The 21,666-nt window shown below is 43.7% G+C and overlaps 1 protein-coding gene across 1 annotated transcript in view; it reads left to right on the plus strand.

The window, feature by feature from the left end:
* MALRD1 (MAM and LDL receptor class A domain containing 1) overlaps positions 1-21,666 on the plus strand; it is a 3,359,462-nt gene that overhangs the window by 378,264 nt on the left and 2,959,532 nt on the right. The gene's annotated exons all lie outside the window — the stretch shown is intronic.

The raw sequence follows: 21,666 nt of genomic DNA on the forward strand, positions 1-21,666 counted from the left end.
TTAAAGACTTGATGAGTAGTGTGTGTGACACCGTGTACCTGGGGCCACACTAATCATCAGTGTCATCCGAGGAAGTCTCCCTGGACCCACATGCTGGCCCACAGGCCAAAGTAAGTCATTCGTGCTGCACTGGCACTCCAGGGAGCTTGGATGGCACCTAGAGAGTATCATTACTCCTAGTGAGGAGCCAGGTTCCAGTGCAGCTGGCAGAAGTGCAGGCACTTTTCCAAATGGAAATCATCCTACCTGTTCCCTAAGGATGAGTAGTGGACAGAACAGAAATCTACTCTGCATTGGATGCCTTCTATCTTCATCTCATGGTTGGATGACTTTGAATTGAACTGCACTCTCAATAGAGTTCTAAGGAATTATTGTTGCCTTCTTTAAAGTTCACAGATGAATCAAGTAAAAAAGGGATGGGGCGTCCTTATTTAGGCAAATTGTCACTGGGCTTTGGCCAAAGGCAAGTCTGTTTCAAGGGGCCTAATGACAGTTGCTGTAAAAAGTGACCATTGCTTTATTACATGTAACGCTCAACTGACTCCCACGGAGGCGCTGGACTGGTTTTCGCTGCTTTGACCTCTTCTAAGGTGATGCGCAGGGTTCGGAAGACGGACTGGACCGGGCCCCCAAATCTGGCTTGTCTGGCTCGCAGAAGTATCCTTCTGTAGGCGAAAATAGGGGGTTAACCGTCTGCGGGGTAATGCAATCAGCCTCCCACTTTCCCCTCTCACCCTCCACGAAACCCTTCTGTGATTCCTCGTAGCGACTCACCTTAGGGTCTGGAAGGACGAGCTCTCCATCCTGCTTCTGATGCAGGGGCGCGTTGGTATCCAGTTACTTCACTGGATTTTCGGATTGGTGAGAACCAAACTTGCTTGGCTTCCAGGTAAGTTTTTTGATAAGAGGTTCCCCTTGTGTCCATGCATTAATGTACTAATGCTAGTGTCTTTTTCCCCATAGGGGCCGGGGTACGGAATGCCGGGGAACAGGCACCGACCCGAGATGAGAGGTGAAATCCTTGTAGAAATCAGGTAAGTCTTTAATGAGCGTTTTTTGGTAATGTCTTTTCATTCGCTCATTAATGCTGATGTCTCTTTTTCCCCTTAGGGGCCGGGGTCCGGAAATGCCAGGATGCGGCGCGGACCCGAAATGAAGAGGGAATGAATCAACAGGTAAGTCTTAACATGGAGATTTAGCTTTCCTTATTCCCTTCTCTCTCTCACCTTCTGTTCTGGTCTTTTTCTCCCTAGGCGCTGGGGCGTGACTGCGAATCCGGATGATCGCTGCTGAACATGGAGGCGCCCTGTAAAGGTGAGTGGAATGCGGCGCTGCAGCGATAGACGCGATGAGCCTTTAAATAAAAGTCTTCCTTTTCAGGATTGTCGGCGAGATGTCTCCGGGATGCGGATTTAGCAGGTAAGGACTTTTCCTTCTTCTGTTCTCTTGTTCTCTTCCTTTGCAGGTGATCCAGGATGCTGGCAGGCGTGGCAGACGTCAGGATGCAGGAGCAGACACGGTGAGCGTCCAGCTGCTAGATGCAGAACAACGCAAAGCACGTGTGGCTGTTCGGGTGGGGTTTAAATTGCCTTGGAAGAAGTTCCAGGTATGTATCCTTCCTCCAATCAGGTATGTATCCTTCCCTGACCACATCCGGATGGTAAATTAGTCCCACAGGTAAAGTAGTTCCTTTCAGGCCTCAAGGAGGCGGGGATCCTGCAGCATGGTCTGCATCAGGTAAGTGCACCCAAGCACTTCCATAATGAGCCTGGCGCCTGTGGCGCCAGGATTGATGTCTTTTATGAGCCTGGCGCCATAGGCGCCAGGACACTGTCCAAAGGGCCTCTATATGGGGTTGCTGGGTCCTTCCTTGGGGACTGGATGTCCGCTTTCGGGGACGCAGGGCTTGAACCGGCTCCCCGGGAGCGGGCATCATGACATTACATCACACCCTTCATACCCTACATTCTCTCCTGATCATTTCCGTTATGGCCCCCACCCCTGCCCAACCCATCACACCCACCGCTATCCCTTGCATGGTGAATAGTTGCTGGTTACTGTTTTCTAATATAAACAACACTGCAAAGGGATGGGGTATTTGGTTGAACTTTTCCACCGTTCGGAATTTTCGAACGACTGAAATTCTGCCAAATCTCCAGTTCAGGATTTTTTTAGGGATTTGGTGACGTTTCCTTTGCAGTGTTGTTTATCTTAGTGCCCAGCAACTATTCACCATGCATATGTCTATCATTTTCCAAAGTCAAGCATATAAACCAAAAGTCTTGCATACTTTTTCACAAGGGATCACTTTGTACTCTTTGCAGTATTGTTTGCAAAAACATTGTAATGCATTGCTTTCTGGATGGATGCTAGATTTGGAGACCACCATATCTGGGGCCATATTATCAACGATTTGCACATGTGCTAAAAAGTGGAGCAAATGAATTTGGCACTGATTTTGCTACTCTGATAATAAAGAATGGAGCAAATAGGTTTAGCTCCGAAAGCTAATATCTGTAAAAATCGGCTGGTAGAAAACGGAAGCAGATTGATTTATTTACTGTGTTTGCTGAAAAAACATGAAAAGGCATTTAGCAGACACCGTTTGTTGTATGTTATGCAGCAAATATTGTGCAAAAAAACAGTCTGATTAATCGTTGCCGTAATACAAAGGTTTTTAGATATTATGGATTGGAAAAAAATCGGTTTGCCCCATTTTGCATTATCAAAACATTTGCTCACTTTTTAGCACCAGTGCAAATGTTAGATAATCTGGCCACTGGTATTATTAAAGAAAAGGGAACACAAAAGGGCACAAGGATACACTTGTTCTAATGAATATGGGCTACAAACAAAACTCCAGAAAAGGTTTCACAGCAGGCTCCACCTATCAGTTCAGGACTGCTCTCAGTGCACCCTGAGGTTTGATAGGTGCAATCTTTTTAGGGAAGGTACTGACTTCTTGCCTTAGTCTGTGTACTAGCACAATGTGATATGATGGCCCCATACAAGAGAAACTCCTCTCTTGTGAGGTGAAGGTGGAGTCCCTCGTCTTTCTGGATGATTGATTCGGGGCTTAATGCTCCTTTGCAATCTCAGTGCTCAGTCCAAAAAGAGTAGGACACATGCTTGCAAAACAACTTGTTTCCAACGTTTGCGCTGGGAGGTCTCTGGATTCTGCAGGTGGAGAGGCTGGATTGTGAATTCCCTTAACTGGGGACCCTTAGTCCCTATCCTACCCTGTCCATGGAAACAGCCTCCTCTCCTCGTTGCCATGCCGCATACTCACTCCCCCTCACCTTGGATTACACCCCTTCAGATCACTGTCACACCCTTAGTCCAGCTGTCACTTCCTGGCCTATCCGTCCTCTCCTTTTCTCCACCTCCAGTCTTTTCAATAGCTCACAGTGTTCTTGTCTTGACTGCTTCCTCCCTATGCTGCAGTATTTACTCCTGCAATAATATCAGTTCTTCCTTCTTGGGCCCACCCTGTTTTCCCCACCTGATATTGTTCGACCACCCACCTTCTGATATTTCTAACAGCCACCAACACCCATCCAGCTTCTCCAGTCAATTGCCAATCTCTTTTGCCTTTTGCATTACAAGGGTGTTTAGAAGTGCATCTTGAAATTCGATTGGAATTGCGCCTGTCTTAAAATATATTGTTAAGCACTGAGCCATATAAAATATATATTTCTGAATATGCATTTGATTTGATAGCCCAATACACATGTTAACGATACATTGTATATGTATGTTTATCATTTGGGACCCTGAAACAGTCAACTTTGAAAGTTTACTGCATACATGTTCAGACTGAAATGTAATATGTGCAGTCCTGCTTTATCATGACGTTGTCCTGTTCAGAACGGTGCTTTTACAATGTATTATCAAGAATAAATAGAAAAGGGCACCTCTTTGTTTATCAAACATGACATTCTATTTACACAGTTTTTAGCACAGTGAATTCTCAACCTGTTTTCCTTTGTACCCACCTCTGACAATCCTCCAACCTCCTCCTGCCAATCTTGCTTCAACAGTTCTCCACCCTTCTCCAACCGTTCTACAACCTCCTCTGTGACTTTCTTTGGCTAATCTTTCCTAACCTCCTCCAAACTCTTATCTTGGTGATCTTTCCCAATCTCCCCCTAAACATCCTCCTGTTGTTCCATCCTAACCTCCTCCAATATTTTCGTCCTGGTCTTTCCCGACCCCTTCTACTGCCTTCTCCCATATACCTCCTTTCTCTTCCTCCTTTGCAACAATCTGATTTGACTTCCGGCTCCCCTTCTGTCACTACATTCCTTGCTTAGCCTGCTTACCAACTCTTTTGAAGCACTGTCCTTCCGCCAGCAATCGACAATTGCGTGGTCAGCCTTTTGTAGTATCCTTGCTCCTCCATTTTGATCACTGTTTGGTTGATTATATGCATGTGTGGTTTGTGCAGAGGACTAGACTTTGATTGTTATTTTCTAGGGAGGGTCTAGTGAGACAGTCTTGAAGAGGTGGAACACCCATTCTTGGATTTTAGGAAGCTGCTCTGTACTATTCTGTTGCCTGCTCTATATATGCTATGCCTCTGTGCTGAGTTTGAACTGTGAAGGGTTTGTGTTCTTTGAGATAGAGGCACCACCACTGGGCAGGTGGGAAATCATGACATGGCTTAACTGATCAGTGGCTCTAGCAACAACTGTCGATCCCACTCGAGAGTTCAGTGGCATACAATTTGCAAGTCGTGCAGAATTCTCAAATCATCTGTGACAGCTACTGATCAGTATTCCCATATATCTGAAGCAGTTTTAGGTGACTATTCTAGCACAGCTATCTTGAAGGGATCAGCACAAGTTTTCAAGTGGGGTGGGGGATTCCTGATGTGTCCTGATGTTGTAGGTTAGATACTCAATGGCGACTTCTGTTGAGGAAGACCTTATTTGAACCTCTTTGTTCCTTGGCACGGAGATCTTCTATCTAGTTGGGATATTTTTAAAGGCTGAGAGCTTCCATCAAGGACATCCACAGGCTCAAACACCACCTTTCGCTGATCCAATCTTGGATTTCCAGTGCATACTTGAGGCTCAACCCCTACAAGACCAAATTCCTACTTCTCACCAACAACACCGAACACTCAGACATACAGACATGGCTATCAACCATGAACCTCGAAGGCTTTATTCCCGAGCTCACCACCTGCACCAAGACCCCCGGGTTCCACCTCAACAAACACCTCTCCTTCAAATGATAGCTAAGAAAACTCAAACAGCTTGGTATCAGCCCTTCCTCCCTCCAGCAGCTTTAGATCCACGGTTCAAGCACTGGTCCTATCCCACCTGGATGGGGGCAATACCCTCCTTGAAGAACTCTCCTTGTCTTCCCCTGTTACTGAGATGTATCCTACATGTGGCTGCTTTCCGCATCAAGGTTCTAAACAAATAGGACAACATCAGCCAGCTCTCCTTGACCTTGACTGGCTCCCACTGCACATACGTATCACCTTCAAGTCTTGCTGCATCATCTAAAAGGCAGCTGCCCTCATGTCACCCAGCTACCTTGCGGAGAAACTCAGCATCTCCAGTAGACAGTGCACCATCAGAACACAGGACATGTGCAGACTTGAAATCAAATGCTGCAAAAAGGAAACGAACAGAAAACAAGCCTTCTCTGCCTATGCCCCAAGACTATTGAACCGCCTCCTCATCAGCATCAGACTCGCCCCCATGCCCTACAATTGAGAAAAGATCTCAAGATCTATCACTTCAAGGAGTCTCTCCTTAACACCTAGGACATCACGTCACCCGCAAATCGCCTGACTCACAAGATGCCGTCCGCCCCTCTCCTCCCCACCCTGTAAACCTGTACCCCTCCTCTGTGGCACTCTGTATACTACCCCACACTGTAAATCTGTTCTGTTGCTTCTGTTAAGTGCTCCATTATGCATCTATACAGTTGTATATCTCTGTAAAGCCCTGTAAATCTGTATTGTTGTATACCTCTGTGAAGCACTCCAATGCTTCTCAAAACGAAGTCTCTGCTAAGAAAACATACTAATAATCTTGACAGCAAAGGACACTCACAGTTGTAGTTCTCATGGGACAATCCACAGCAATGGAGCATTGTCATGCGCAATGCTCCAGGAAATCTCCCTTATAAATCCTCTGAGGCTATGCTGGAACCCAGGGAGCCACTATACGGTATCCTTTCAGCACCAAATGAGTCGACCAAACCTACATTGAGCCAATGAACGTCACTTTAAACACATAGAACCTTGCAATCCGCCTTGATCCGACCACAAAAGGGGCAGTGAAGCTGAACTGTACGAGACCACAAGCAGCCCCAGACATGCTCAGGCCTCATTGGCCATAATCAGTGCGGTGCAGCTTGGGCGTCTCTGCATAGCAGTCGTGGGACCCACATCTGGGCCTACCAGTCTGCTCCAGGTGACAAATGCAAAACTGAACGTTGTTGTTTGGATACCGAACCAGATTCATCTTGGTGGGTTTAAAAGCCAAGCCCTAAATGTGTTATCCACTTGTAGGAGTCTCCATATTATCAACCCTTTTATATAACAATCAACATTGGTCTTTGCTTCTGCCCACACAATGATTAGAAAAGAGCTATGTGTGCAGTTTAGAAGCAAAATGTATTTGTGTGGTCGGCAGCTGGGGAGTCTTAACCATGATAGGAAATTCACTCCTAAGGGCCAGTTCATCATGTTAGCGGATGGACTCATTCACACAGGCGTGGCGTTTCAAGTGTGTGTGCGCCTTTGCCCGTTCCTCATCTTCTCTGTCTCGGGAGGATAGCTCAGGGGCAACACGCTCGCCTTGGAAGAAAGAAGACGCAGAGCACCACATGTTCGATCCCCGGGTCCGCGCTTAGAAACCTCTGGGTATTAAGCGCGTTATAAATAACCTATCATATCTGCCAGGAACAGGACGGCGTCCAATGCTACCAGAGAGCGTTTGGTATTAGTCAATCCCTTGTGCCTCAGTCAGCCTTCCCCACTACAGGCAACCACAGGGATTTGCATGCAGGGACATGCGGCTGCAGTAGTCTGACATTGCGCTTTGCATCCTGCGTCAACAGGCCTTGGTCCCATGGGTTTGTATCATGCATCTGGGTGGAAATTATATATGGCCCATTAGAAACCAATTGCTTACACTGAAAATCTTATTCCCTTTTAAAATGCAGAAGAGGCACCTACGGCTGTTTAAAGAGACCTTTTCATAAGCGACCAGCTGTCATGATATTTTAGTTTAAATGATGAGGCAAATTACCTGAGAAATACCGTCCCGCACCTCGTAATGCAATGATGCGCAGTCCGTGTGCTGATAATATATTAATGAAAACAGCCTGACTATCAAGCACGAGTGAGCACTGCTACATAATGTAAATGTGTTGTTAAAAAATCAATCTGCAGAAAGGAATGCATGCTCTCTGCGGGTTCTGCAATGAGTAAAAACTCTTTCAGATGGTATTGATTGGATGTGGGGCCGCTAACATCACATCAATTTTAGAACTGAAGAAATAATATTACTAAGCCTATTTAAAAAGTTTGTGTCTGGAATTGAACTATTTTTCTGAGCGAAATTCAGATCCAAGAGAGAAAATGCTTTATGGAATGGCTTTGTTCTTTTGCACTTGTTCCCTTTTTTTTCTTTTCTTCTGGATAATGAGCGCTCAGAATGAAAAGTTGCGTTTTTTTCCCAGCTCTGATTAAGCGATCATGTGTTTTTGTCATCCTATTTAGAGATGTGTACCCAATTAAGATGAAGAAGGGGAGGCATGCTCCATATTTGGGATGATAGCCTATGCTGACTGCGCTCAATCTCCCAAACAAAGCAGCTTTTCAATACAATTCACGGGCGGAGCCTGAGCCCGGAGATCTTCTAAAGCCGATTAGTGTCCTAATGGTGTCTTAACATGTGTGTTCCAACTACCATTTCCTTCAAAGCAGAATCCCGACTGCAGGATCCCACATGTATTTCAATCCCTGTCCCGGTTTAATTTGCTGCATTTCCCCCAATCTTGACCAGTTCCCCCACTTACCTCTATTTTTTAGTTTAGGATGTTTGGTGGTGCAACCCTCCACCTATAAACTAAATGATTGACTTCAGATGGCCATTCTAATCCTTACCACCCACTAGCTAGTCACCCCTGGCAAAATACACATCTGCTAGGATCTCTTTGAGGAAGCTCTTTCAAGTAGCAACATCAAACTTCACAGACTTAATTTCTTAATTGCTGTTGTAAATGTTCTACTAGTGTAATGAGTGTATCCTATTGTGCCTTCAGCCACTCTATTTACATCTGTTCTATGCACTGATGTCCTGTTAAAACAAGCATTGAAAAAACCAGCACACTTAGTTTTGCCTAGTGACAGACACAGTTTTGTCTTAGGCGTTTGCCAGGCACTGCTATCAGGTTTGTTTGTTTGTTTGTTTATTTGATATAGCCCAAAACCAAACCCGCAGGTAGCCGGGCGCAAACATTACAAGGATACTTGAGAACTTAGTTACTATGGAAAACAGAATAGGCAATGGAGCAGCTCAGCAGCGTTGCAGTCTGAGTATGTTTATACAATTAGTGCCAGGTGTCAGGAGCATAAAGTACTAAGTAACAATCAGCCACAGTTTTGTGGTCCCGGAAGGATCCAGTGAGATTCCTAGATACTAGCAGAAGTAATTGGAAGTCCCTATGGGGGGTCAGGTTTTAACAAGGGCATAGTCGGGGGTGACACTCAGGATGAGTGGTTCTGGTGAGAGAGGGTGATTACGTTAGATGTCATTCGATCGTATACATGAAATAATCTTGCGCCTGAAGCTTAGATAAGGTTGGTCCTTTCTGAGTTCTAAGGGGAGTTTATTCCATGTTTGGGCTGCTATGACTGGAAAGCTAGCGCCGCCAGCTGTACTCTTTTTGTATCTAGGCACCATCAGTGTATAAGCATTAGTCATTCTTGTGGGGCGGTTTGAGATTCTCTTGTTAATTCCATTAGCTAGGTAGGGAGGAGCTATATTGTTCAGGCCTTTGGACGTGAGCGAAAGCATTTTGAGGGTAATTCTGGCTTTAATTTTTAGCCAGTGGATATTCCTTCTGGAAGTAGAGACATGGGCTCTGTTAGGAATGCTACTCTAAGAGCGTTATTTTGGTGTGTTTGGATTTTGTTAAGGATATACTTGTTAGATCCCGCATATAGTGCATCACAGTAGTCCAATCTGGATATGATAAGTGCATTAGCTAAGGTAATACAGCTAGCCTCTGTTAGGAATGGTCTGCATGCTCGGATCAATTTACAAGTATAGGCTGTGGAGGGAGCTAGGGAATTAATTTGTTTCTTGAGAGTGAGTGCTCAGTCCAGATAAACCCCCAGGGTTTTGACTGCAGGCATCACTTTGATGACGTTGTTGTCAATGTTAAACGAGGCGTAATTCGGGTCAAGTTTTTTAATCGATGTCTCTGTGCCGAGGATCAGAATCTCCATTTTGTCATCATTCAGGCAGAGGCCGTGGGATGCCATCCATGCCTGAATGAGGAGATATATCTTGTTTACCAAAGCTGAGTCTTCCAGGAAGTTACCCGAAAGGGGGATAAGGATCTGAGTGTCATCTGCATAGTTAGTGTAGATGACGCCCATTCTGTCCAACCTGTCAAGCAAAGGTTTGGTAAAGATGTTATACATAGTGGGAGACACACATGATCCCTGGGGGACACCGCAGGAGACTTGTATGGGATCTGCAGCTGCTAGGGGGGAGAAGACTCTCATTGTCCGGTTAGCAAGGAAGGATTGTACCCAGGTTATGGCATCACTTGAAAAGTGGGCAGCGGAGCCAAGGTGCATAATACTGCATGATCTACCCGGTCGAAGGCAGCTGAGAGGTCAAGGAGGAGTAGCTTAGCTGATTTTCCATTATCCTTCAACTCGTCAATTTGAGTCTTAAGGTTAATCAGGGCTGTTTCCGTGCCGTGAAGGGGGCGGAAGCCGGATTGTCGTGAGCCTAGCAGGTTGTAGATTTCAAGGTAGTCCTGAATTTGCAAGTAGGCTACCCTGTCAACAATTTTGAGTAGGAATGGGACGGTAGTGATGGGTCTGTAATTAGTCGAGATTGAGGGGTCGAGGGTTTGTTTTTTTAGCAAGGGTAGGACCCAAGACTTTTTACGGTTGTTAGGCACTAGGTTAGTTTTAAGGGAGGCGTTAATCAGTTTGGAGATGAAGGGATCTAGGTCTCTCGCAGCATCTTTTATGATTTGGACAGGGCAGTTATCTCCTTTACAATTAGAAGGCTTGAGAGAGAGTATATTTTTTTTCTGTCTCTAGTATAGTTATTTGTTTGAAGCTAAAAGGGTGAGGAGTATTATTAGTCTGGTTTACGGAAGGCTGTGCCATAGGAGTAGGCTCCACTGGCAATAGCAGTGCAGCTTTTTTAGTTGCAATTTTAGTTTGAAGGGAGCTAATTTTTCCTGCAAGGGCATTTTGAATATTAGTGCACCAAAGCTTATTTTTTGGAATATTATCAGTTTGCGGAATGGGTGATTCCATTTCCCGTAGGATGGAGAATAATTCCTTAGTGTCAGATTTAGCTTTAGCTATTCTGTCATTGTAAGTATTCTTTTTAGTGTTAATAATTTCCTTTTTGTACTGTTTGGCGTGGGTAGCTAACTTAATTTTGTTCTCCTTAGTAGGCCAGATTGATTGCAATTTTCTTTTTTGAGTTCTGAGGTCTTTCAATTGAGGTGTGAACCAGTTGTTCAAATGTGAAAGTTGTTTGCCTTTACGGATTTTGGTAGGTGTGATCAAGTCTAGTGCCTTGGTCATAGTGCTATTATAAGTTTCCACAAGTAAGGTCAGGTCTGTGATATTATCTATATTGTTAAGCGTGGGGAGGAGGTGTGGAAGGAGTTGTTCTATTGTAATGGCCCTCACTATAAGGTTGGCGGAATGAGTTTACCGGCACCGGTAAAGGTGCCGGTGCCGGTAAACCCGTTCCACCCTATTACAAGGTCTCCTCAAGGGACCCGCAATGGGCGCCTGGAAATACCAGGCGTCCTTACCGGGTCCCGCGAGGGGACCAGCGAGCTAACAACGGGCCCGTCATTAACGGGCCCGTTGTTAGCTCCATCCCCATTGAGCCCTATGGGGGCTCGAATAAGAATGGGGATGGACCGGGTCCGGGTTCCTCGGATGGGGAATTACTGGGTCCACCAAGGTTGCGATGGCCCGGTAATTCCTCATTCAAGGAACCCGGGCCCAGATTGCGGTATGGAGGCAACCATGCCGCTAAAAGCAGCATGGTTACCTCCAACCTTCTAATGAGGCCCAATGTATTTTTTACTTCTAGTAGGGAGAGGCGGGGCCATCATTATAGGTTTAGGGTGGCTTAGGTCAAGTGAGGCAGAGAATGAGATTAAATGGTTGTCTGTCCATATTTGAGGAGTTATACTGGTGATACTGATGTCGCAGTTCGTGTCAGCAACCCAGTCTAGAGTCCTACCTTTAGAGTGTGTGGGGCTAGTGAATTTTTGTATTAATCCATAATCATGCAGTAGTGTGGCGATAGATGTGGCATGTTTGTCATTACAGTCATTAAAGCCACGGTTGAAGTCTCCTAATAGAAAGATTTGCGCGTGATCTTTTGTATTGTTAGTCAGGATACTAGTTAGGTCATCCTCGAATGTTACTAGTGGTCCAGGTGGTCTGTAGATCACATAGATAGTGAGAGTACGGTTACATGAGAGTTGGAGTTTGGCGGTAAGAAGTTCACAGGACTGAAATGGCGTGGTAGTGACTAGTCTGATAGGTAGGTTGGCTTTGTGGATAATAGCTAAGCCACCTCCTTTAGTATTGGGTCTGTCAACTCTTAACAATTGGTAGCCGTCGGGTATTGCTAACATAATAGCAGGGCCAGCAGCCTCATGGAGCCAAGTTTCAGTTATGAACAGCAGGTCTATTTTCTCATTGGTTAGGGTATCTGAGATCTCGGTGGCGTGGGCTACCATCTAGCATCTAGCATCTAGCTAGATCTAGCATTAATGAGGGATCCAGTTAGCGAGAGGCAGCTAGTTAATGTGGTAATGGGTAGTTGCATCTTTTTAGTTGAAGTAGCTACTTGAGATATTAGCCGCTTGGTGGGTGAGTCTCCTAGGGGTGGAGGAGCAGACTTGGGGTGTTGTGAGCATTTGTTTGTTGGGTTAGTTAGGTCGGTATAGCCCCTAAATGTGCGGAAAGATGATGGTTCTTGTAGATAGGACACTCTAGCCCTTTGTCTCATGTTTCTATCTTTAGGTGGGCAAGAGGCAATGGATGCAAGTGCCATGATAGTAAGGAGGCTCAATGCAAGGTATACTGTATACTTTTGGGAGGTTTTCATTACAGTAGTGGGCAGTGAGTAACTAAGTATACAAGTTAGTCTAGGACCTGGTCTTACATGGGCATGTGTGGTTTAGATAGTGTACTGGGAGTTGGGTAAACTGGGCAAGTGCAATTGTACTGTAAACTACAATGGCTTAGACATATGCAGATTAGACATGGTAATGGACATGGGCTGACTAGACAGGTCCAGATAGGCTATAAGCTGCAAAGGCAGGGTCAAGTGCAATTGGGATTAGGCTAAAAACAATTGTGCAGGCAAGTAAATACTGGTATGGCCACAAGGTCTGTCTAGGTCTGGCAATCATAGATTAGGCAAAACATACTATGCAGACAAGTAGGAGCCAGTATGGTAACAGGTCTATCTAGGTCTGTCAATCATAGATTAGGCAAAAAACACTATGCAGACAAGTAGGAGCCAGTATGGTAACAGGTCTATCTGGGTCTGGCAATCATAGATTAGGCAAGGAACACTAAGCAGACAAATAGTGCCATGACAGTCATGACATTTTCTAGCTGTTCCATCTTATGGGCAAGTAGCACAATTATGACAGTGCCTGGAAAATGGCTATCCAATGCCTTCACAAATGCCCAAACTGTTAACAATGTTTCTTTTTTTGCTAATGAATTTCTCAGGCCATACAAGAGGATGTTGATCCGTATCTATCTAGGACAGCAGTATTCTGTATGTACTGCAGCACACCACTCTGCAGGGGGCAGCACTTTCGAAGTTCTTTTGAGGCTGCTGTCAAGGAGCATGAGAAACACTGCCCCCACCTTAGATTTAAGGCAGGCCCCCCATCTTTCCCTTTCACCTGCCCCTCCTTATCTGTGGTTGGTGCCCCTTCACTCCCTTCCCTCCCCCACCTTATCTCCTTGCCTCTAAAGGAAAAAACATAACAAATCCAAAAGAAATATAAACAACTAAAAATATTAACAAAAAACGATTCCTTTTGGAGCCATCTTTAACAGTTAAAAAATAAAACAAAAAAAATATCTTATGGACTCCTTCTGCTTTACATTTTTAGTAAAGTAGATAAAGTAGTTAGACAGTTAGACTCAATAAGATTCTCCAACATTTTCATTTGCATTTTGTTCTATGCTTACAGAAATAATAGACAATTGTATACTAGAGATAAAGAAAAAAGCACAGAAAAATGTTCTGTCCCAAATACTTTTCTCTAGCATACAGTAAGGATCATAACTTTCTAAGTACCTTTTGTAGTGTGCATACTCTGCGGACAGAATAATAGTCCACAGACCACTGAAATATTACAGGGGAGGGGTTTAAATCAATTAACTATTGACTTGTTTTTGGTATAAAAAAATGGTGGCTCTTAAAACAGCCTGTTTTGGGGGGATTTTTTAGGGATTTCCAACTTCAGTCAAATGCACTCCATCTCTTTGAAAAATATTTACGCCATCAAACTTGATATTTTAATTGTGGAAAGGTTTCATTCCAAAATCCTGTAAAAAAAAAAAAAAACACCCATAGTTTTATTTACATTCCGTCTGGCTTTTTGGATTTGTTGACCAAACAAATTAGAAAGTTTTTACATTTACCTTTGAGCTATTTGAGAAAAAATAATCTTCATCCGTGGAAACAGTTCTGAATATGTAAGAATATTCCGGTCACATAGTTGTGTTGCCTCCACAGTGAACTATAATGATGTCTGGATACTTCAAAGTAACCAGGCCTTCGCAAAACGGTGATCCTCGAACTCCATACCAAAAAACTTCAAATTCTTCAATTCCAAGATTCACTGATAATCCACCTGCTCAGAGTAAACCTTTTACTGAGGGATCCAAGAATCTACTGCCGTCCAGACACTCTTCTTCTTATTCTTCATAGCCATAGACACTTTCACTGCACACACCAAAGAAAACACTTGCTATCCTGTATTACTGTACACCACAACCATGAAACCTGATTGGCTAATCCTCCGGTGTCCGCAAACATTCGCAACTGTCCGTGGTCTCTGCAGTCAGGCATTCTTAAAAGACCCGGCACATGTGGGTCCGTGGACAACAGCCTTCTCCACACACTGCATTGACAATTAAAGGGGGTGGGGAGGTTTAATCTCAATTTAAATCATTTTTTCTACAGTGGTGGCTCTTAAAAGAGCATTTTTGGTTTTTGTGGGGTTTGTTTAAAAAGACCCTTTTTTGCGTTTATGTACAGTAGCAGCACATGATGTCCTGTACTTATGTGTTTTTTTATAAATTCTACAAAAACTGCTTCACATTGTTTTTTGTTTTTCTCATTTTTATGTCTTACACCTACTAACAAATGCTTTAGTATACACTCCACATCCGCCTTTACATTTTTTCACGCACACTGTTACAATGCTTTCTGAACATAGAAACATCTCATTTCGAACATCTGCCAAATGAATTCCATCTCCACAAAAAATATTCACGCATCAAACTTTATATTGTCATTTCCAAAATATGCCATTACTACACTTTACAAAAAACACATACAGAAACACATACAGCTTTATTGACATGCTGTCTGGCTTTTTTTTCCATTTGTGGACAAAACAAGTGTGTCCATCTCCATATTTGCCTTTGATAGATTTCAAATAATCTTTGCAGCTGTAAACACTTCTATTAGACTTTTCAACATATCATTCATGGCAAACTGCAATGGTACTGCAGTCACATAGCCCATACTGTTGCCTCTACAACACACAATAATGTCTGCACGTTTAAAGAGAGCCATACTCCCACAGAATGGTAATAAGGTTGGTCAGTTTAACCCACTAACTGAATACCATAACATTTCCACTTCTTCCAATCGAATAGTAGCAGAGATGCAACACTATTCAATGTAAACCTTTAATGACTGGATCCAAGAATCTTCCACCATTCACATACTCTGCTTCTTCATAGCCATAGCTATCTTCACTCCACACAACAAAGAAAACACTTGCTACACTGTCTTCCTGAACACCACAACGGCAAAACCTGATTGGCTAATCCCCCAATGTCTGCGGACATCCATGACTGTCCACAGTCTCTGCAGTCCTCTTTCTATGCCAGGCATTATTAAAAGACCCGGATGGCACGTGCGGGTCCGCGGACTGTGGCGGTGTCCAGGGACGCTGTAGCACAGTGCCGCATTTCTACCCATTTTACCTTAATGTTTGTAACACTCCCACATTAGCTGCTTTCAAACAGTCACACATCCTTCCACCAATCACATCCAAAAACTCTACATGTAACCCTGTCATCCCAGTTCAACACTTCAGATGTATACCTGAACTCTGAGAGTACATGTCTCCTGTTAGTCACAGCAACTTGCATCAATAATTACTGAGAAACTCTCCAAAATGTGTATTTGCAGATTGAACAATATCTACATTTAACAATACATAGTACAGGTATGCTTATATATTTTTTAACTAATATTTTAAAACAAGTATATGACCCACTCTGAATTTTTTTGCAAGTTGTGGTGAGGTATGGTCTGGGGGGGTGGGTGAAAAGTTATAGGGGGAGTCCCACAATTTATTTGTTTCCCATAGATATAATGGGAAAAACTTTTGCACATGCCTACAGCTCAATCCGCTAAATGTATTTCCACCAAATTTGCGGCAGGAGTGGCGGCTTAGCCCCGAAAGCATGCTTTTGTTAATTTGGTGTAAATCCATCCAGTAGTTTTGTTTTGAATGACCAAGGCAAACAAATTAGTGATACCTATGTCCGCTCTGCGCACTTCCCAACATGTTCGCTGATTGGCTGGGATGAGGTGTGAGGTGCGTCACATCTTGGACAGCGCGGCGGCGAACAGAGGCAAAATGCAATTATGGGGAGTGTGTTGGTGTGCAGGAGTGCTTGGGGATGGTTGGGGACTAAGAGATGGGTCAAATACTGTATTTGTTTAGGTGGCAGGTGCCCCTGATGTGTTTGCCATGCCCGCAGTCTTCACGGCTTTCCGCTGACACAATAAATGCACTACTAGCTATTTTACTTTTGTATGATGTTTGTTTTTTGGTTCTTAGTAGAGGATTGATTGTAATTAATATCCCCTATAAGCAGCCCACATACCACAGTCAAAATGTTCGGTAGCATAGGTGTGTCATGTTGCAGTGGTTGTGGCCAGGGCATAGAGTCTTGTGTGCATGGCCGCAAGCTGAAGGCCATGCACCCAAGAGTCTAGGCCCTGGCCACAACCACCCCAGCATAACAGATCCATAGAATCAAACTCCCATCAAATATCCAGAACCCAAAAATGTGTGTACTGTTTCAGTTTTAGAGTTTGTATGAGAAGTTTTGTTTAGGCTATGCAGTTAAGATTGTAGAGTTTGTATTAGGACTGTGTTATAAGATACCTTTGGAAGTAAATATTTTGGATTGTGGTGTATGTGTGTGTACATTTTCTTTGAGATCTAATGGTAAATAAATTACTTTGCCACAAATGCCTTTCACTAATTCAGAGGGAGGTAATTTTGCTGTTTTTGTTGAAGGCTTATTATTGCTTGAAATGGGTGCACTGTTTGAATTATGATGCTTTCATACAAAATGTAATTGTTGCAGGGGTTTTGGTAGTGGGAATAATTCCAAGTTATTTGTGATAGCACGTGAAGGTGTTTGGTTGTTGTCAAGTTTTGCAGTGCAGTAGTTGCAAAGTATTAAGGGGTCAGTAATTTCATATTTGTTTTCTGCTAAAAGGTAGAGAGTTAATTGGAACCATTTGGAATCTTCATTGTCTTCTATTTTGTATGTTATGTCTACAGTTTTGTGCTACTTTCATAAAAAGTACTGCTGCAACACACAAACATGGTTTGGTAATTCAGCAGAGATACTTTTAAACTTTTGTATTTCTTTTTCGTATGTGTTTAATAGAAGGTTGCTATTTGTACAGTAGTTGCTAGTTTGTTGTGAAGCTAATGCATTTTGTAAGTGGCTTTTACTTCCAAAATATTTTCTCTGGATATGCTGTATTTCATCAAGTAGTTGTTTGACTGTACCATGTAGAAGATTGTTATTTAAATTGACTAGTGCTAAAGCAGGACTTTTAGCATAGTAGAGTTTATGGACCAGATTTTTATAGTTGAATGATGTGTTGATATCATTTTGATATGATGGAAGGTGCTTTTGCAAATCGGTCCTGAAGTGCAGGCTAATGAATGTCCTTGTAGTCCTGTGTATTTGCGCGCTGGACAGGCATCCATATTTTGTAGGAGTTTCATTTTGATTTTGTCTTTGCTTTTTACATTCTGATTGAGGAAGTGGCGTAAAGAGTTGAAAGATTTGTTGGCAATGTTACACATTGATGTGCACGGCCATTTGTAGACTGGACATTTCGGTTTAGTAGAATGAAGAGTTTTCTGGGGATATTTTTGTGAGCAGAGTTTCTTTTTCCATAATGCTGTTGTTAGGTTTTTCATACCCTGGTCCACTGCTATGTATGGCAATTATTATTATTTTTTTTTTATATGCCTCTTCATTAAAATATGGTTCTGTGCTCGTGGTGTGACTCCATTCACCTCCACAGATGTTTAAGGAACTATTTGTGTTGATATTCCATTTATTGAGAAGTGTTTTTTGGAATTTAGTAGTTAGTTTTGTTAGTGGTTTCATGCTGGTTAAAATTAAAATAAATAACTTCCTTTTGTACTGCCTATGAGAGCTTTTAGGATTACTTTTCTACGGTAAGTTTTAAGGGTTGTCCATGATTTCTCTCCTGTTTTTATAAGGTTCTGAAGGACTCTGTGGCAGAACATGTTTTGTAAAATATTTATTTTGGTATGGTAAGATGCTACTATATCAAGATTTATAGGTGCAGCGTTAGCATTAGTGGTAGCTGAATTCTTGTTAATCACTTTTTGTTTCGTTTTCCATTTTGGTAGAGGAGGGAATGTTTCAGTACTGGAAGCTTGTTTTGTTTCACTTAATGACTGTATTAGCTGTTTTGTTTGAACTTTTTGTACAAATTCTGCTACTTCTGCGTTGCTTTTTACAGAGTTGCTTTTTCGTAGGCATTCTTTGGGGTTTGTTGGAGAAAAAAAGAAAATGTGGGTTGGGCTGTTGTGCAGTGTATGCAAGCTTTGTGCACGAGTGTCTGAGTATGATGGTGAGGATGATTGTGGAGGTGTGTGATTTAGCAATGGGCAGCTACATCAAGTTCGGAAGGTTATTCTTTTAGTTGTGTGTTACTATGCTGGGCTTGAGATGACAATATAAAGTATGCAACTGGTAAGGAGAAGCATTTTCTGTACTGCTGCGCCCGGCTACCTTTGGGTTTGGTGCGCATTATAAGTGAATAAAACAAACAAACAAACAAACAAACAAACTAATACTACATCTAATGGGAAAAAGTTAATACACTTCTTTGTTCTATAATACTAAAATGCATAGTGTGTTTGAGTAACAGTTAGAACATTATGTTAGTATTGTACTTACGTTTTTGTATGGAAAGAGTAGGTTCTTCTAAGTCGTTGTTTGTACTTCAAATGCTGCTGCTTTTCAGGAGAGTATTTGTATTTGTTTTATTTGTATAGCGCAGACCAGGCCGAAGGGCAACCGGGCGCATATCTTAGTAGAACATTACATTACAGGTAATGGAGCATTACATCATGGGTCGGGCATATCATCACAATAGTCCCAACAGATTGCAAACAGAGTATACAATTGACGTTACAAATAATGGCATATATCATAGCGGAGCAGAACAGAGTTAGGTCCCAGATGGCCCGTCCAGAACAGAGGAGCGGTTGTTAGTGAGATGTAGCTAACCAGACCTTGGCTTTGTGTTTGAATTGGTTGAATGATCTGATCATGAGTGGTACAGTGTTCCAGAGCTTGGCTGCCAGGACAGGGAAGCTAGCGCCTCCAGCAGAATGAAGTTTGAATCTAGGGATCGCAAGACCTTGGGTTTGTGCAGATCTGAGTGCTCGTGCTGGTGTATATTGAGTGAATCGCGAGGCTAGGTATGAGGGGGCCTGGTGGTTAATACATTTGTATGTGAGGGTCAGTGCTTTCAGGGAGATCCTTTGGGCGACTGAGAGCAAGTTGAGGTTCTTCCTGGTTTCTGAAATGTGGGCAGATCGGGGGATGTTAAGGGCTGCTCTAATGGCATTGTTTTGGGTCGTTTGAAGTTTGTTAAGATTACCCTGGTTAGTGCCCTGGTACAGTACATTGCAGTAGTCCAGTTTGGACATGACCAAGGTCCTGGCCAAGATAATGCAGTTCCTGGCAGTAAGGAAAGGGCGACAGACTGAGATCAATTTGCAGGTGTATGCAGATGCAGCGGCCACTGCATTGGTTTGTCTGGTGAGTGTCAAGGAGGCATCCAGGTATATACCCAGAGTTTTGGTGTCTTTAGATACTTGAATCAGATTACCATCAATGTTAAACGAGCTGAACAGGTGACTCAGTTTGTTAAGTCTCTGTTGCGTGCCTAAGATAAGAAGCTCAGTTTTGTCATTGTTAAGGCACAGTTCATGCTGGGCCATCCAGGCTTGTATGACAAGGTAAATGTCATTGAGGGCTTTAGAGTCAGCAATGTAGTCGGCAGTGATGGGTATGAGTATCTGGGTGTCATGAGCGTAGTTCGTGTAGGTGACACCCAGAAAGTCAAGCACGTCAAATAAAGGTTTGGTGAAGACATTGTAGAGAGTTGGTGAAACACAGGACCCCTGCGGGACTCCACAGGGGACTGGTGTGGGATCGGCCGATGCAGTAGGGGAGAAAACTCTCATGTGCCTGTTGTCAAGGAATTACCTGATCCAGTTAGATGCATTGTCAGAGAAGTGGGCCGCTGACTTCAGGTGCCGACATAGTATTTGGTGATTGACCAAATCAAAGGCAGCTGATAAGTCCAGTAATAGTAGAAGGGCCAGTTTACCGTTGTCTTTGAGGTCCTCAATTTGAGTTTTGAGATCCAGTAAAGCTGTTTCAGTCCCGTGCTTAGGTCTGAAGCCAGATTGTCTTGAGCCGAGGAGGTTATTGGTTTCTAAGTAGTTCTGGATTTGCAGGTAAGCTGCTCTGTCAAGTATTTTGAGTAGGAACGGTACGGTGGTAATTGGTCTATAGTTGGTTGGTGTTTCAGGGTCTAGAGTCGTTTTTTTTAGGAGAGGGATAACCCACGGGTCCTTTAAGTTGTTGGGTACCGTACCCGTTAGGAATGAGGAGTTAATGAAGGTGGTTATAAAAGGAGCGAGGTCATGTGCTGCTTCCTTGATGATGGGTGCTGGGCAGTTGTCACCTTGGCAGTGTAACGCTCACCTGATTCCCGTAGAGGCGCCGGTCTTGACTGGGCGTATACCGTATCTGCAAAGGTGATGTGTAACACATGGCTGGCTCTTTGGGCTGGACCTCTGTGCACTGTATGTCTGACTTGAAGGGTAAGATGTCTGCAGATAGAAAATATGGGATTAAGGAACTGGGTTATTGAAAGTCTCTCTCTTCTTCCCTTTCTCTTCTCCTGTAGAACCCCAAAGGTTAACGCTCTCACCTTAGTTAAGTGAACGCCGTGCTCTCCATCTGCCTCGGGGCAGGGTGCTGTAACCAGTTTCTTCACTGGATAAGGGGAGCAGGCCTCTTGACTTCAGAGGACTGCTGTCCGTCGTTTACTGCACGAACGGTAAGTTTCGAGTAATTCTAATGTCTTTAAAGTCTTTAGTAATGATGTTTCTTGTTTTGCAGGGTTCCGGCGATGGCGGATGACGGGCAGAAGTGAGTTGAAGATGGAGCCCGTGTGATGAATAGAAGCGCCTGGAAGCACGTAAGTAAGCGCTTGTTGCCTGCTTCACGATGCGCTCTAACTGTCTTTTTATTTTGCAGGTACAAGTTCGGAGCGGCTGCAGGGTGCCGGAATACCCACTGGGTTAGATGTGGAAAGGAGTAATGGCACGTGAGTATTAAAGTCCCCCAATGTCTTTAAACGCACCTTGTTTTGTCTTTCAGATGCGGGATGCAGCGCCAAAGGCCTCCGGAGCGTGCGAAGAGTTGGTAAGCTTTTGTCTTTCAGATGCCGGAATGCAGTGTGAAGACCTCCGGAGCGCACGAAGAGTAGGTAAGCCTTTGTCTTTCAGATGCCGGAATGCAGCGCGAGGCGTTGGTGACAGCCGATGGACCAGGTAAGTGAAGAGCTGTCACTGAAGACCGTAATGCTAACCTGTTCTTTCTTGTCTTTATAGGTGTTTCTGAAGACTGGATTCAGGATGGTAAGCCTTTTTCCTTAGGCCCAGGATCAGATGCAGAAGACACGATGAGCGTTCTGCTGCAGAGGATGCAGAATAACGCAAAGCAAGATTCATCCATCGGGAGTGGTTTAAATAGCCTCCTGTAGT

The sequence above is a fragment of the Ambystoma mexicanum genome, chromosome 2q, assembly GCF_040938575.1.
Source record: "Ambystoma mexicanum isolate Mex_15411 chromosome 2q, UKY_AmexF1_1, whole genome shotgun sequence".
Classification (NCBI taxonomy): domain Eukaryota; kingdom Metazoa; phylum Chordata; class Amphibia; order Caudata; family Ambystomatidae; genus Ambystoma; species Ambystoma mexicanum.